The 14,158-nt window shown below is 36.8% G+C and overlaps 1 long non-coding RNA gene across 1 annotated transcript in view; it reads right to left on the bottom strand.

Moving 5' to 3' along the window:
* Nucleotides 1–8,154: 8,154 nt before the first annotated feature.
* Nucleotides 8,155–14,158, bottom strand: part of LOC144339406 (uncharacterized) — a 71,478-nt gene continuing 65,474 nt past the window's right edge. Inside the window, exons 3-4 of the long non-coding RNA XR_013414394.1 lie at nucleotides 10,184–10,265; nucleotides 8,155–9,474 (exon numbers count right to left, since the gene is read on the bottom strand). This is a non-coding gene — a long non-coding RNA (uncharacterized LOC144339406). The remainder of the gene's footprint in view (nucleotides 9,475–10,183; nucleotides 10,266–14,158) is intronic.

Consider the following 14,158-nt stretch of genomic DNA (forward strand, 5'->3'; position numbering starts at 1 on the left):
CTGGAGTGCAGTGGTGCAATCATGGCTCACTGCAGCCTCAAACTCCTGGGCTCAAACCAACTCTCTGCCTCAGCCTCCCAAGTAGCTAGAACTACAAGCGTGGGCCACCATGCTTGGCTAATTTATTTTTAGTTTTAGTTTTAGTTTTGTAGAGACAGTGGTCTTGCTTTGTTGCCCAGGCTGGGCTGGAACTCTTAGCCTCGGTGATCCTCTCACTTAAGCCTCCCAAAGCAATGGGATTAGAGTTGTGAGTTCTCATGCCCAACCTCTTCAATTTTAGCCAACATTAATTATTTTTTAAATTAATGAATTTGCCTTTTTATTTTTTTCAACTTTTATTTTAGGTTTAGGAGGCTCATGTGCAGGTTTGTTACATGGGTAAATTGTGTGTCTCTGAGGTTGGGTGTATGAATGATCCCATTGCCCAGGTAGTAAGCAGAGCAGAGGATAGTACTTTTTCCAGCCCTTATTCTCCTCCCACCCTCCCCTCTCTAGTAGTCCCCAGTACTTCTTGTTCTCATCTTTATGTCCGTATGTACTCAGTGTTTAGCTCCTACTGGTAAGTGAGAGTGTGCAATATTTGGTTTTCTGTTTCTGCAAGAACACTTAAACTTTTAAGTTTTCTTTGGCCAAGTTTTGTTAAAAAAAAAAACCTTAAGTGACTAGAAAGAAAATTATAGCTCAGCAAATTTGGCTGGCATATAATGAGACCTTGAAAACCTTAGGAAAACCATTTCTCACCAAGAGGACTGGTTAAAGAGCAGAAGCAGAAGCTGCTATTTCAGGATATGCAAAGAAGAGTCATTTGACCTTCAAGACAACACATGGCATTTTTCTTAGACAATCATTTCATACTAGCTTCTTATGTTATTAAATATCCAAATAGATTAAAGTGAAATAAAATCCAATATTGATTAGAGTTATCATTTCAAAACATAAAAATATTAAATGAATGCTTTGGAAAGCCAATATATCCTATTGTTCTTGGGCTTAATAATGTGATAAATATTGAATTGTCATGACTTGTTCTATATTTAATATACTGGGTTTTCAAATGCTACATGCCTGAATTATTATTATTCTTGATATTCCAAACACTTGAGGTCAGAGCTGAAGTCTTATTTATCCTTGTATCCAGACCTCACCAAACATGCACAAACGTGCACACACACACATACACACACACCCACACACAGTAGAGCACGAATATTATACATTTAGGTACTAACTGGGTATCAGTACAATCTTTTGCACCTATGAATATGTTCATTACTTTTTCTTAATCACTCTCTTACTTCCTTATCATCGTTCATTCAGTAAACACCTTCTCATTCTTTAAAATAAAATATTCTAGAATAGTCCATATTTCTGCCCCTTTTTGAATTTGCCACTTTCTGCCTCATGGCTTCAACATCTATCTCTGGCTTTGCAGCTTATAATGCTGGAAAGAATGAATCTATATTATTTCTAATTCCATATTCTCCCTTTTCTCACTTTCAACACTGTCCCATTTCTACTAACCAAGAATTCTAGAACTACCTCCCACTGACCACCTGTCTTCTTCTGTTAGGCTCACATCTTCAATAAGGCCTTTTCTGGATCAATAATGTACCTCCTGTGGGCCAAGACACTTTCTACTTCTGCTCTTTTTCAAGGCCGAATGCATTATAGGCACCCAACAGTTATTAACAGCAATAAGAATAAAACTGCCAAGGAAAACAAAAATGTGTCTCTGCACTCCTTGTGTAGCTCATCTTTTCTACTTTATTTGCTCAAATAGTTTTACTAGCCAGTTTTATTTTCAAAGAAACTTTCTATTTGGTTTTTCTGGTTCTAGTTCAGTGTAATATTATTCTGATTCACAAAGTTGACAAGAAAGTGTCAATAAGAACCAATTGTGATTTAATTTAATAATATAAAAATGGAAGAAATTTTATTCCTAATATGCATAGAAAATATTTTTAATTGATTACTTGTTTTATATTTCATATACTGGGTTTGCAACTGCTGCATATCTAGCTCTTTATAAACTGGATACTTTACACAAAGTACATTATTTTATTTAATTCTAACAACAACTTCATAAAGTAGATATTATTCATCTCACTTTACAAATAAGGACACCAAAGCTCAAAGAAGGGATTCAATGTAGGGCTGGGATTTTCATCAAACTTTTCTGGCTTCAAAACTCACTCCAATAGTTTCTGAAAGTTTAGTGTTTGAGCTTCCCTGGGTATTTTTTTTAAATATTCAAACTCACAAGCCCCATCTGCAGGAGATTCTTATTCAATAAGTCTAGAGTAAATCTCAGGACTTTACTCTGTGAAACCACCTCTTGCTTTTCAAGTTCGATGTTAAAAACCAGAGAATTTTATGTAAAATAATTTGAGAATGTTTGGCCCCTCTCCCAATGATTTCTATAGTCATCACGTTAAACATTGGGTTAAACGTTACTTCTAGAAGTACTCATTTTATTGGATGAGAATATGTCGTCGCCATTTTCCCAGACTCACAGAGAGAATAATTTTGCTTGTAGTTGTCTCAGCCCTAGCCAATATAACTGTTGTTTCCATTAAAGAGTTCTTTTAATATACTCTTATAGAGTATATTATAGATTATAGAGGGCATAGAATAACCCAACAATATCATATGGTAATATTAACTATGGACCTGGGTAAGTCATATGTGGCCAATACAATATTAGGTTATTGCATGAGAGGAAGAGAGCTGAAAGAAAATGGAAGGTTGTAATCCCACCCTGGAAAAGGTATGTTGCTCTCAGAGAAAGAAGGACTCAGAGAAGTAATTACTTAGGAAGATAATGATGAATGAATGGGCCAGAGGATAAGGAAGACAGAAAAGAACATGCTACATTAATCTGTGCCTCCCAATCTACTGACTTTATCCCTGGCTCACAATGAAGTCTCAATAAAGGCTAGTTGAATAATAAATGGATGAGTGAATCATGGCAAATTTTAAAAGACGATGAAAGAAAGCGGAAAGGCTGGACAACTAAAACAAAAAGAAGGAATTACGGTCAGGGTGAAGAGAACTGGTGCTCGTGGAAAAACAGAATGACTCCTCATGGACAGAAAGACAGAACCACAAGAAAAGCCCTGGCAGGAATGTTCCCTTTGGGTTTGCTGTGGACAGGAGGCATCTCCATTCATTCTATAGCAGCACTTCATAACTGTGTTTTGCATATGAAAATCTAGTTAAGCTAACGAGGTCCTTAATTAGGGCTTTTATTATCCCTTAATTCCTTGCTTAAAGGAAAATGATTACAAAGCTCATCTTTATGATTTAGGAAACTAATCTTTCATTTCTGAAGTGTTTCTTTCTTTTCCTCATCCCAGATATTAAAAGAAAAAGAAATAAAACCCACAGAGTGACGTGTAACTGTGCAGTAGTAATAGGGAGAAGCACTTGAACCTGTGTATTAGACTTGTTGTGAACTACAGAAAAGACTTCTGTATCAGACATGACCCTTCTCTGGTTCTTTACTTAATAAGGACCTGTGGTGACTCTATATAAGTAGAACTAAAAATGTCACTGCAAACCTAAGTTATCTTGCATGTATTCTTAAAATTGTAATTACGAGAATGTTCATGGGCCTCCCTTTCATCATAGCAACAGACACCCTTGTTCTTCTATACCCATGCTAGAGCATTTGGTTTCATCCAGTTGAGGATGAATCTACACCCACTATTTGAGGCTATAAACCAAAGCATACAACCCTTTTGGCACCCCTTTCACCCAGAAGAATTTTCCAGATAAAATCAAATTGAAATAGAGATAAAAGGGTGGCCTGGAAAGGGGAAAAAAACAAACACAATGTTTATTTAATTAGTCTGAAAAAATTAGTGCAGGATGGCCTGTGTAATTTTTGTGTTTTGTTTTTGAGACAGGGCCTGGCTATCTTGCCTAGGCTGGTCTTGAATTCCTGGGCTCAGCTGGTCCTCCCACTTCAGCCTCTCAAGTATTATAGCTGGGATTACAGGTGTGCACCAGCTAATATTGACTGTTAAATGAAGGACAGGCAGGTGTAACCCTTTGCCTTTAGTTGTATAAGCACCTGATGACCATCTACTAGATGTCAGTCTACTGATCATTATGGGTATAACTATGAATACAATTTTCTTGAAGAAACAGACATATAAACAAAAATACTTTGAAGCAGTGATCACATTGAATGATAGAGTAAGGATATGGCTGACAGGAGAGTGGCAGTGGGGTTCTGTTGGAAGGTTCAAGGAAAGCTTCTTGCAGGAGATGGCACATGAGCAGTGAGTGCACATGATGGATTTGAGAAAAACAACACTGGAACAGCAATGGAGACTAGGAAGGCCAGGCAAGAGCCTGTTACAGTATCTCCAGTAAGGAGAGATGTGAGATTGGAAGTAGGAAAAAGGTGATGTATATGAGGGATATGTGGTACCATCCACATGAGTTGGTGTTAGTTGTATGTAGATATATGCAGGACAGAGTCCAGCAGAGATCCCAGGTTTTATATTTTGGTTGAATAGATAGACTGTCATGAATTTAAGAGTATGCAGGGACTTCTGAATGTTCTGTTTATTAACCTAAGTATTGGTTACATGGACCTTTTCACCCTCTAAAGATTCAAGCTGTGCACTTCTGATTCATACAGTTTATTAACATGTACTTAAGTTAAAAACGTAAATTTAAAAAAGGGGTGAAGAGGAGTTCCAGGAAGAGAGCTTTATGAAGTTAGAGGCATTGGTGTGTGTGTGCGTGTGTGTGTGTGTGTGTGTGTATAGCATTTTGTTCCTTCTGAGCCTTAGGATGCCTTGCCCACTTTCCCCCTGAATTGCTATTCAGGTATTAATTACTGAGGATGGGTGAAGACTGGGCCTTCCTTCACTACTTTTTACTGACTATCCTGCATAGCATAGTTATACTTCATGGGTTTCCTATCTTGCTTCAAAGATTGTTTGATAAATGAAGAAATTATAACTCTGGAGCTTGCCTAAGCAAGAGTGGACATCAGCGGCCAGATGATGTTAACTTAGAGGATCAACATGCAAAAATTAAATGTGTTCCACTATGCTAACAAAAACTAATTCAAAATGTAATCAATGAAAATTATATAACTTATAATAAAAACAAACTAGAAATAAATATTAAAAATAAGCACAACCTTCATGAAGAAAATTTTAAATATTAATAAGGACATGATATAGACAATTAAAATTATACAATAAAATGTGTATAGTTGAGAAATCTCAATGTCTTAAATTATTTAAAAAATCCTAAATTAAATTTTAAATATAATGTAATTTCAATAAAAATTCAGAGTATTTCTTGAACTCTGACAAATTGACTCTAAAATTAAATATAATGATCTTGTTTTTAAACAAAACAACACAAAAATTTAATTTTACCTCTTACTAACCACTTGTTTCTTTGCTAATATTACTTTTTTGAAATGTAAGTAAACTTATAGCAGCAGTGTTTACTAACGATAATGCTGAAGTAGCTTGTCTTCTTAAGCCTATATTTCTTCAAGGTGTGAAATGGAGGTGAAATGGTACCTACACAAAAATTTGGCAAAAAACTCATGTAAAATAACACCTCTCAAGTATTAACCAAATAAAGCAGTTAGGAAGTGCTTATTCAATATAAGCTATTATAATTGAAGAAATAAAAGTATATTGACTCTTAAGCATTTGCTCTTTTCAATAGAATGCAAATTTCTTCTATTTCATCAATAGTGTTGCACAAAATACACCAAACAAGTACATATTGATTGGACTCAAATTATTATTAGCATAGACTTACAATTCACTCATAAGACTAAACACACATTTAAGATCTCTTTCTCTCAGACCCTGTGTAGATAATTATTTTCTTCTTTTTTTCAACGTTTTATTATTTTATTTTATTTTATTTTATATTTTTGAGAAGGAGTCTTGCTCTGTTGCCCAGGCTGGAGCACAGTGGCGCGATCTCAGCTCACTGCAACCTCCGCCTCCTGGGTTCAAGCGATTATCCTGCCTCGGGCTCCCAAGTACCTGCAATTACAGGTGCCTGCCACCACGCCCAGCTACATTTTTGTATTTTTAGTAGAGATGGGGTTTCACCATGTTGGCCAGGCTGGTCTCCATCTCCTGACCTCATGATCCACCTGCCTTGGCTCCCAAAGTGCTGGGATTATAGGTGTGAGCCACCACACCCAGCCTCAACTTTTATTTTAGAATTGGGGTACATGTGTGCATGTTTGTTACAAAAGTGTATTGCGTGATGCTGTGGCTGGGAGTACAAATGAATTTGTCGCCCAGATAGCGGGCATAGTACCCAGTAGGTAGTTTTGTCCCCTCTTAAATTCTCCAGTGTCTATCATTTTCATCTTTATGTCCATGTGTATTCAATGTTTAGCTCCCACTTTTAAGTGATATTTGATTTTCTCTTTCTGTGATAGTTCGCTTAGGATAAGTAAGAGTCTCCAGCTGCATCCATGTTGCTGCAAAGGATATGATTTTTTAAAATGTTTTATGACTGTGTAGTATTCCATAGTGTGTATGTACCACATTTATTATAGCTAAGTTGACAAACTTCTATTTCCTCATTCAAAACCATTTCAACTCACAATTTCATCTTATTTTTGCTCTACTCATTATCATTAGACTTTTTTCCTCCATTTTCACTGCTTCATATCTTTTCTTTGTTCAAGTCCCTGTTTTTTCCATCAGTGGGAAATTCTTGATAATGAACTCTAGGTCTCTCTGTTAGTTGCTTTTTCTTGAGTAGTTTTCTTTTTCTTCTTACTTCCATGTTCAGCCAAGCATTTTTACCTGCTGTTTTCTTATGTGTTTGTGAACAGATAATTAATTGAAATTTGAAAGGTAAGTGCCACAGACCAAAAGAGCCACTCGAATTGCCTCCAACAGGTTTGAGGCAGTAGGCACTGACCTCTGGTTAGAAAATAGGGTTCCTAGAAGTGATGCTCAGGTTACAATCACAAAGGATATTTTGTAAAAGCAAGATAAGTTTTAGATTATTTTAGATAAATCTTAGACTTAATGTTAAAATGATATGAATTAACAAGTCCAAATGTGGCTGCTCCTTGCAGTTTATAAGGCACTGTCTGTACTCATTGTTACTTTTAAGTACACTTAGACAATTTTGATTTCTCCTCAGCAATTATCAATTATCACTTAACTAAATCAAACCTTTGGATTCCTTCCCAGACCTGAATTACAATTTCCTTATCTTTTTGTGAAGGCTAGGAGCCCCCAGACTATGCCAATGACAGTAGGACACCTAAGCTAGTTCAGGCTTTGTTAGGAAAATCCCCACCAGCTGTTCCACCTGATGCTGAGTTAATTGCCTTAATTAGCTTTCTTACAATAGCCTTCTTAATAAGTTCTTGTGAGGAGATCTTAAACTCGCATCATGATTCCTTCCTTACTATACACTGACCTTTTAAAAATACCCATTCAATCTTTTTGCACAACTGCTCTTGAAGTCTAAAATGAAAAATATAAAAAGCAAGGGAAAAATAAAACCCTCTGCTCCCTGTTTTTTTCTGTATTCCTCCCCTGAAACTGTGACCCTTAACTTCTAATCAAGGCAGGTTATTTTGACTTTCTAAATTACCAACAGCTAGATTGTACTCTGTTTTTCCCCCATGGTTCACTTAGCCTTTCTAATGAATGCTTAATTAACATTGATACGTATTCTTTCTTATGAAATTTGCAGTTTTCAATTTTGCAGCCTGTTGCGATCCTCCCTGTAAAGAGGCTCAACTTTTAGTTCCAAAACTTTACAACTTGTGGACACTGTTGAAAGAATAAAGCAAAGCAATTTAAAATTTAGCTCCTTTTGTAGGAATTTCATGCAGGCCCAGGTCTTGATGATGTCAAGAAGGATCATCTCTGTCACTCCCCTATAAACTGTGACATTAATTTGTCATTTCTAGACAGTAATTAAATTAATTCAACAAGATTTGTTTTTCATAAACAAGTTAGCCTTGCTATTGACCAATAATACCTTTTGCCCTATGAGATGCGTGTTAATTGATATTTTGATTTATTCTAAATGTTCCTAAAATGCTTCAACAATATTTAAGTAATTGTGTATAAATATGCAAAGGTTCTCAAGTCCGGTGAGACAAAACACTAGCACAACACAGCAGGCACAGCACATTTATTACTCACAGATAGACAGCAAGAATAAATAGAAATCTAAAGTCCATGGCAAGTTTGTCCCCCAAGTCTCAGGAAGGCTGCCCAGGGTGAGAAGTGTCTTTCCTGTGTATGCCCCACTTCACATTGTAGCTGGGGGGCACCAGAGGCACTCTGCCCTGGGTTTTATACCCTTGGCACAACCTTGCACTGAGCACAAGCATTGTAGGACATCCTGTTCTAGGAAGAAAAAGGACATCGCCTGGAATGTTCCAGACATTTCCTCCTTATCTCAGGACATTTCATTATTGACTTATTCTACAATTATCCTGAGAGCTGCAAGAGGCAGGGTGGGGAGAGCTGGGTTAGCCACCGCTATCTGGAGAACTGTCTTCCTGCAAAATAATGTTAGTGTTTGTGTTTTGAGGATATGTGTATGTGTTTGTTTGTGTTCAGTATTCAGTAATCTTAGGCTGTATTAAAGTTTTCAATTTCTATCACCATCAAATGGGTATAAAAGAAAAAACAAAGAATCCTACAAAATCCTGTTGTCAGCTAACAGGGAGAGCAAGGAGAGAGAGAAACAGAAAGCAGGCATTATGCACTGAATTATTTTATGGTTAAATAATTACACTGGTGTTAATTTCATGTGGTGACTTGGACTTCATTAACATATATCACATTTTATGGCTATTTTGTCAATTTTTGGATATCATAAAACTATTCACCAGTAGCTTGTCATAATCAATCTTCCTCTTCCTACCCCCCGGCCCATCAGAAAGTTTAATTGGATATAGAGTATCTTAACTTTTTGAGTTATTTCTGGGGCAGAGGAGTTGAGGCTGTACAGAGGTGTGAGAAAGATTAGGAGGGAGCTGTCTTACGTGAATAAAGTCGTGATGAATAAGTGTAGTATTGAGAGGTGAAGCCAGCTGGACTTCTGGGTTGGGTGGGGAGTTGAAGAACTTTTCTGTGGCTAGCTAGAGGTTTGTAAAATGCATCAATCAGCACTCTGTAAAAACGCACCAATCAGCGCTCTGTGGCTATCTAGAGGTTTGTAAAATGGACCAATCAGCACTCTGTAAAATGGACCAATCAGCACTCTGAAAAATGGACCAATCAGCAGGACATGGGAGGGGACAAATAAGGGAATAAAAGCTGGCCACCCCAGCCGGCAGGGGCAACCTGTTGGGATCCCCTTACGCCTGAGGAAGTGTTGTTCTTTTGCTCTTCACAATATATCTTGCTTCTGCTCACTCTTTGGGTCTGCGCCACCTTTAAGAGCTGCAATATTCACTGCAAAGGTCCGCGGCTTCCTTCTTGAAGTCTGCAAGACCAAAAACCCACAGGAAAGAATAACTCCAGACACAGTCTGCTATGAGAAAGAGAGGTATGAACTGTAATAAATGTATAATGAAATCAAGGAAGATGGTGCCAATTTGGGCTTCGTGATTCTGAATATTTCAGTATTGACTGAGCTATGAACAAGTCCTAAGTAATTTGTAGTACTGTTAGAAGCTAGAACCTTTATTCAAGGATTGATTAAATGATTATTTAAATGAAAAGGTGATTATTTAAACTTTAAAATTAAAATAGCTATAAACCAATAGCATATGTTTTCCTAAATTTGCTTGGCATTCTACAAAGGGCAAGAGTCAGTTTAGCCATGGATGCATGTACATAAAGAAAGAAACTAGAAACAAATGAAATAAAGTCATTAAGAAAGTAGTAAGGTCCTGATAGTTTGCAATATTATTGTTACTAAACATTATTTATTGTTTGTTATGTATCAAGTTGGTCCACTCTGATTTCAAATTAAATTTCAAAAACTCAAGTGCTTATACTTAGAGCAGAGATATTTACTTTTTTAAATGTCAAGTAATAATTGCTCTTTTACAACATCACTTATTTCTAAAGGAAGCAAAAATAAAATTCTTCCAAGAAAACGATGAATTGTTTTACCTATTGGAGTGACATGAATGAGCTGTGTTAGCTTGTGTGTGGCATATGTAAGAGGTGATTGCACTCCTACCTACCTTCTTTGCATGCCGGAATGTTAACTGCAGTTGTCATTTAGGGTGTCCCTTGGTTCAGTCATTGACAATAGTATTATAATACCTGTTGGGAAATTTCAATTTAGGATCTTACAAAGACAAAATGCGTACTATTGAATGAATTATAATATAGTTTATTATCCCATTAATTGTAGCATAATGAAATGCTATGAGCAATATAAAATATGCAATGCGTTTCTGATATTCTAATTTCCTCTCCGTCTCTCTGAAATGGCTATAGTACACTGTGTCTGCTGTGCTCCTGGTTTCCTTTTTCTTTTCATTGTGTTGGTTCTGCTGATTCTCCTCCCTGTCTTCCAGAATGTTCCCAGGATGATCACTACTTTGAGTAAGGGTCCTTTTTTTTTGTTTTTGTTTTTGTTTTGAGACGGAGTCTGTCACGAAGGCTGGAGTGCAATGGTGTGATCTTGGCTCGTTGCAACCTCTGCCTCCTGGGTTCAAGCGCTTCTCCCGCCTCAGCCTCCCGAGTAGCTGGGATTACAGGCACCCGCCATCATGCCCGCCTAATTGTTGTGTTTTTTTTTTTTTTTTTTTTTTTTTTGTAGAGATGGGGTTTCAGCATGTTGCCCAGGCTGGTCTTCAACTCCTGACCTCAGGTGATCCGCCTGCCTCAGCCTCCCAAAATGTTGGGTGATTACAGGTGTGAGCCAACGTGCCCAGCCAGGCTCCCTGGTTTTAATTGCGGAGAAACCTAAGCTTGCCTTCAGTAGTTACTCAGAGTTCAGGTCTTTCTTAAAGATTCCTCACCTGTAGATGAGGAAGAGTTACATTATGGCTTCCACTGATTAGAGATCAAACGAGTTCTCTTTATTTTTGTGGGGCAGATATTCTTTGGCTATTTGAGAACAGACTCTGAAGTTACGTGTGCGACTGCTGCTCTGAGTATTTTATTGAGCATTGCTTTTTTAGATCTGCCTGGGAAACTCTCCCCTATGTTTGGGTAAGAGAGAGAGATGGGGTGAAATTTATCCACCTTGACTGTAACAGGAAGAGTCAGCTCTCAACTGGGGATGGAATCAACAGGATTTTTCATGGGCAGAGACATTGACTGTGTGATATCTGAGACATAACATGGAGTGGCCTTCTTATTTGTAACTACTAGGATCTTTCTTTCCGCGCTTACAGTCTTGCATGATATACATGTATCAATGTTTCAGGACTTTTTCCCTCAAACTCTCTTTCAGAACCTATTACTCTTACATGAGATTATTTGTTTAGACTTGGCTATCAGGTTTTTCAGTCCATGCCATTATTCTTTGCTGTCAGATTGCTTACTGTCAGAGCAGAAACAAGAGCTTAAAGTTTATTGCAGTTGCAACCAATTTAGGTAGGGTTAGCCACTCTTACATACTTTTGCAGATCTTGACAAAAAGTGGTTGGGCTTTAATTATACAGAAAATTTCATCTATGTGTAACACCACCTTCTCTGGTAATATAAATAAGTGAGTTTCCTGCCATCAGTAGTATCTTTTAAATTATGTGTAGTTTAGCAAAAGTAACCTTTAGTTGATTCATTCAACTATACCCATTGTTGAAAATTTATATTATCAACCAGAATTATCTTTCCAGAAATACCCCTAAGGAACTCCATGGTCTGTTTCAACAAACAGTCCGTTGTTTAAGGGGGATCTCACAAGACTAGTTGTGGCATTTCAATTTAAATATTTTCAATGCTGCAGGTCACCAAAAGCTGGGCTTGACATCTGCTTCTCTACCTGTAGGTCTCTGTGCATCTTATTTTCACTGGCCTGTGTTCTCTTGTTAAAAATAACTATGAAGTCTCAGATGTCTTAGGCATCTGAACTTGCTTTTCTACTGCTAAGGTTCCACTTTATAAAAAGTATTTCCTCTGTTTTAAGGACCTTAATTAAAAGGGATCTAAGTAGCTGAGAGATTACTACAGGATCCCCCTTATGAAAACAGAATAAGTCAAGTTATATGGGTTCAAATCTTAAAATAATGAAATTTCCTGCCCTTGGAGGATTAGGTAATCTCACACATCAGACAGCTCAATGAGGAGATGAAAATCTTTTAAGAAGTATATAAGTTCCTTTATACCTCTTCTGGGGTTGCAGTCTGATGTTGTCCAGCATCCCTAGCCACTGTTTCTGCGTGACACATATGACAGATGACATTCATATGCTCAACACACTCCCATAGGCATACCCAGATTTTGAAAAAACACCACAACATTTATAGTAAAGTCAGGCACTGCAATAATTCATAGTCAACGTAATTATTAAAGTGGCATCAGTATCTGTTGCTCCCTGTGGGCACCTCAGAAAGGCTGGATGTTAAGCATGAATAATTAATTTCATGTTAGCTGTACCTCCACCCCTATTGTCTATCACTCTGGAAAGAGCATGAAATTCCAATGAGTGATAATGACATAATTAAAGATAAATTTTGTATAATTCAAAATTGAATATAATTCTAAATTATATTTGTTTTTTAATTTTCCAGACTTTAATATTTTATGATAAGTAGGGAATGACTTTCAGCCACATACCTCACAACCCATTAAGTCAAATGACCATTGATTTGGAACCTTATGAGCTGGGACTTGGGATACAAATCTGCCATATGATCCTGGGTGTTATAGCAAACTCTTGGAGCCTCAGTATTGGCATCTACTAAAATTGAGATTAAAGGCCTTGACGTCACTGAAGATTAAACGAGATATTTCTTATACATATTTATTTGTATTAAATATGCTAATGTTTATACATTATTTGGTGCTTCATGGTGACACATTCGCACCTTGTGCGTGTGCTTTCATTTGATTCTTGGGACCTCTGTGAGGTGCACATGGCAAGTATTCGTTACTTGGTAGATAAAAGAACAAACTAAGGCTATGGCACTAAATTATTTGTCTAAGGCCTATCTTTTTCCTATTCCACTTTGAATATACCCCAACAGTCCTTATCTCTAGCACTTACGCTTTTTACTTTTTAAAATCTCCATTGTGTAGTAACATGTGCTCTCGTAAACTAACATTCTTAAGGAGTTTCAGAGAATTTTTAGAACATCAGAAGTTATTACTATCTTCCTGTAATATACACCATTAAAATGAATCACTATGGAGGTAGAGGAAATAATTTATAATAGGGGATTGGATTTGAAGTCAGAAGAAGAAAAGATAGAGGAATACATATACATTTCTATATGTAGAGAAAGGCTAATAATTAAGACTCAGAGGAATCACTTCCAGGGCCAGTTTTGACACTTTTATAAATGGTCTAGATGAGGGAATTCACACTAAAATATCTACTAAAAGCAGACTCTGATAAATTATTGACCTGACTTACTGTGCTGACAGTTTCATCTTTCCTAAGTTAGAAGATGTTATGGGGGAATTGTAACTTTGGGCTGAATTCTAATCTCAAAGGAAGGCTGGCTGGAGGTGTGGTAGGGAAATCCACAGAGACATATTTTAATTTTAGGTATCTGTCGAGCCACCAAATCTGGTGGAGAAGATGAAAATATGGGTTTGATTATAGTAAAAGAGGTATAACAATCCAAATAATATTAACTTACAAATTATCTTGAACCTGGAAAGAGGTCTCAAAGTGTTTAACCTCAACAAGTCATGACCCTGCTCAAGTTTTTATCTGTTATTAACTATGTCATAGAAGTAACTTTTCCATGATAAATAATAATGTGACAAGAGGTGAATATCAATAATACATTCATAAGAGAATGAAGACTTAAAACAATCCCGACAGGCTAAACTCTTGGGTCAAAATCAAGATGATTAAGTTGCAAGTCCTGATGATAGTTTTCGTTGTTGTTTAAATGACACCTCATGATGGTGGGGATGTTGCTAATGAGCTGATAAATTAGTGTAATCCTCCTGGAGGGAAATTAGGAAATAAACAACGGAAGCTCCAAAATATTCATAACTTCTAAGCTTGCTATTCTATCAGAGAGGATTAG

The sequence above is a fragment of the Macaca mulatta genome, chromosome 2 (assembly GCF_049350105.2).
Source record: "Macaca mulatta isolate MMU2019108-1 chromosome 2, T2T-MMU8v2.0, whole genome shotgun sequence".
Classification (NCBI taxonomy): Eukaryota; Metazoa; Chordata; class Mammalia; order Primates; family Cercopithecidae; genus Macaca; species Macaca mulatta.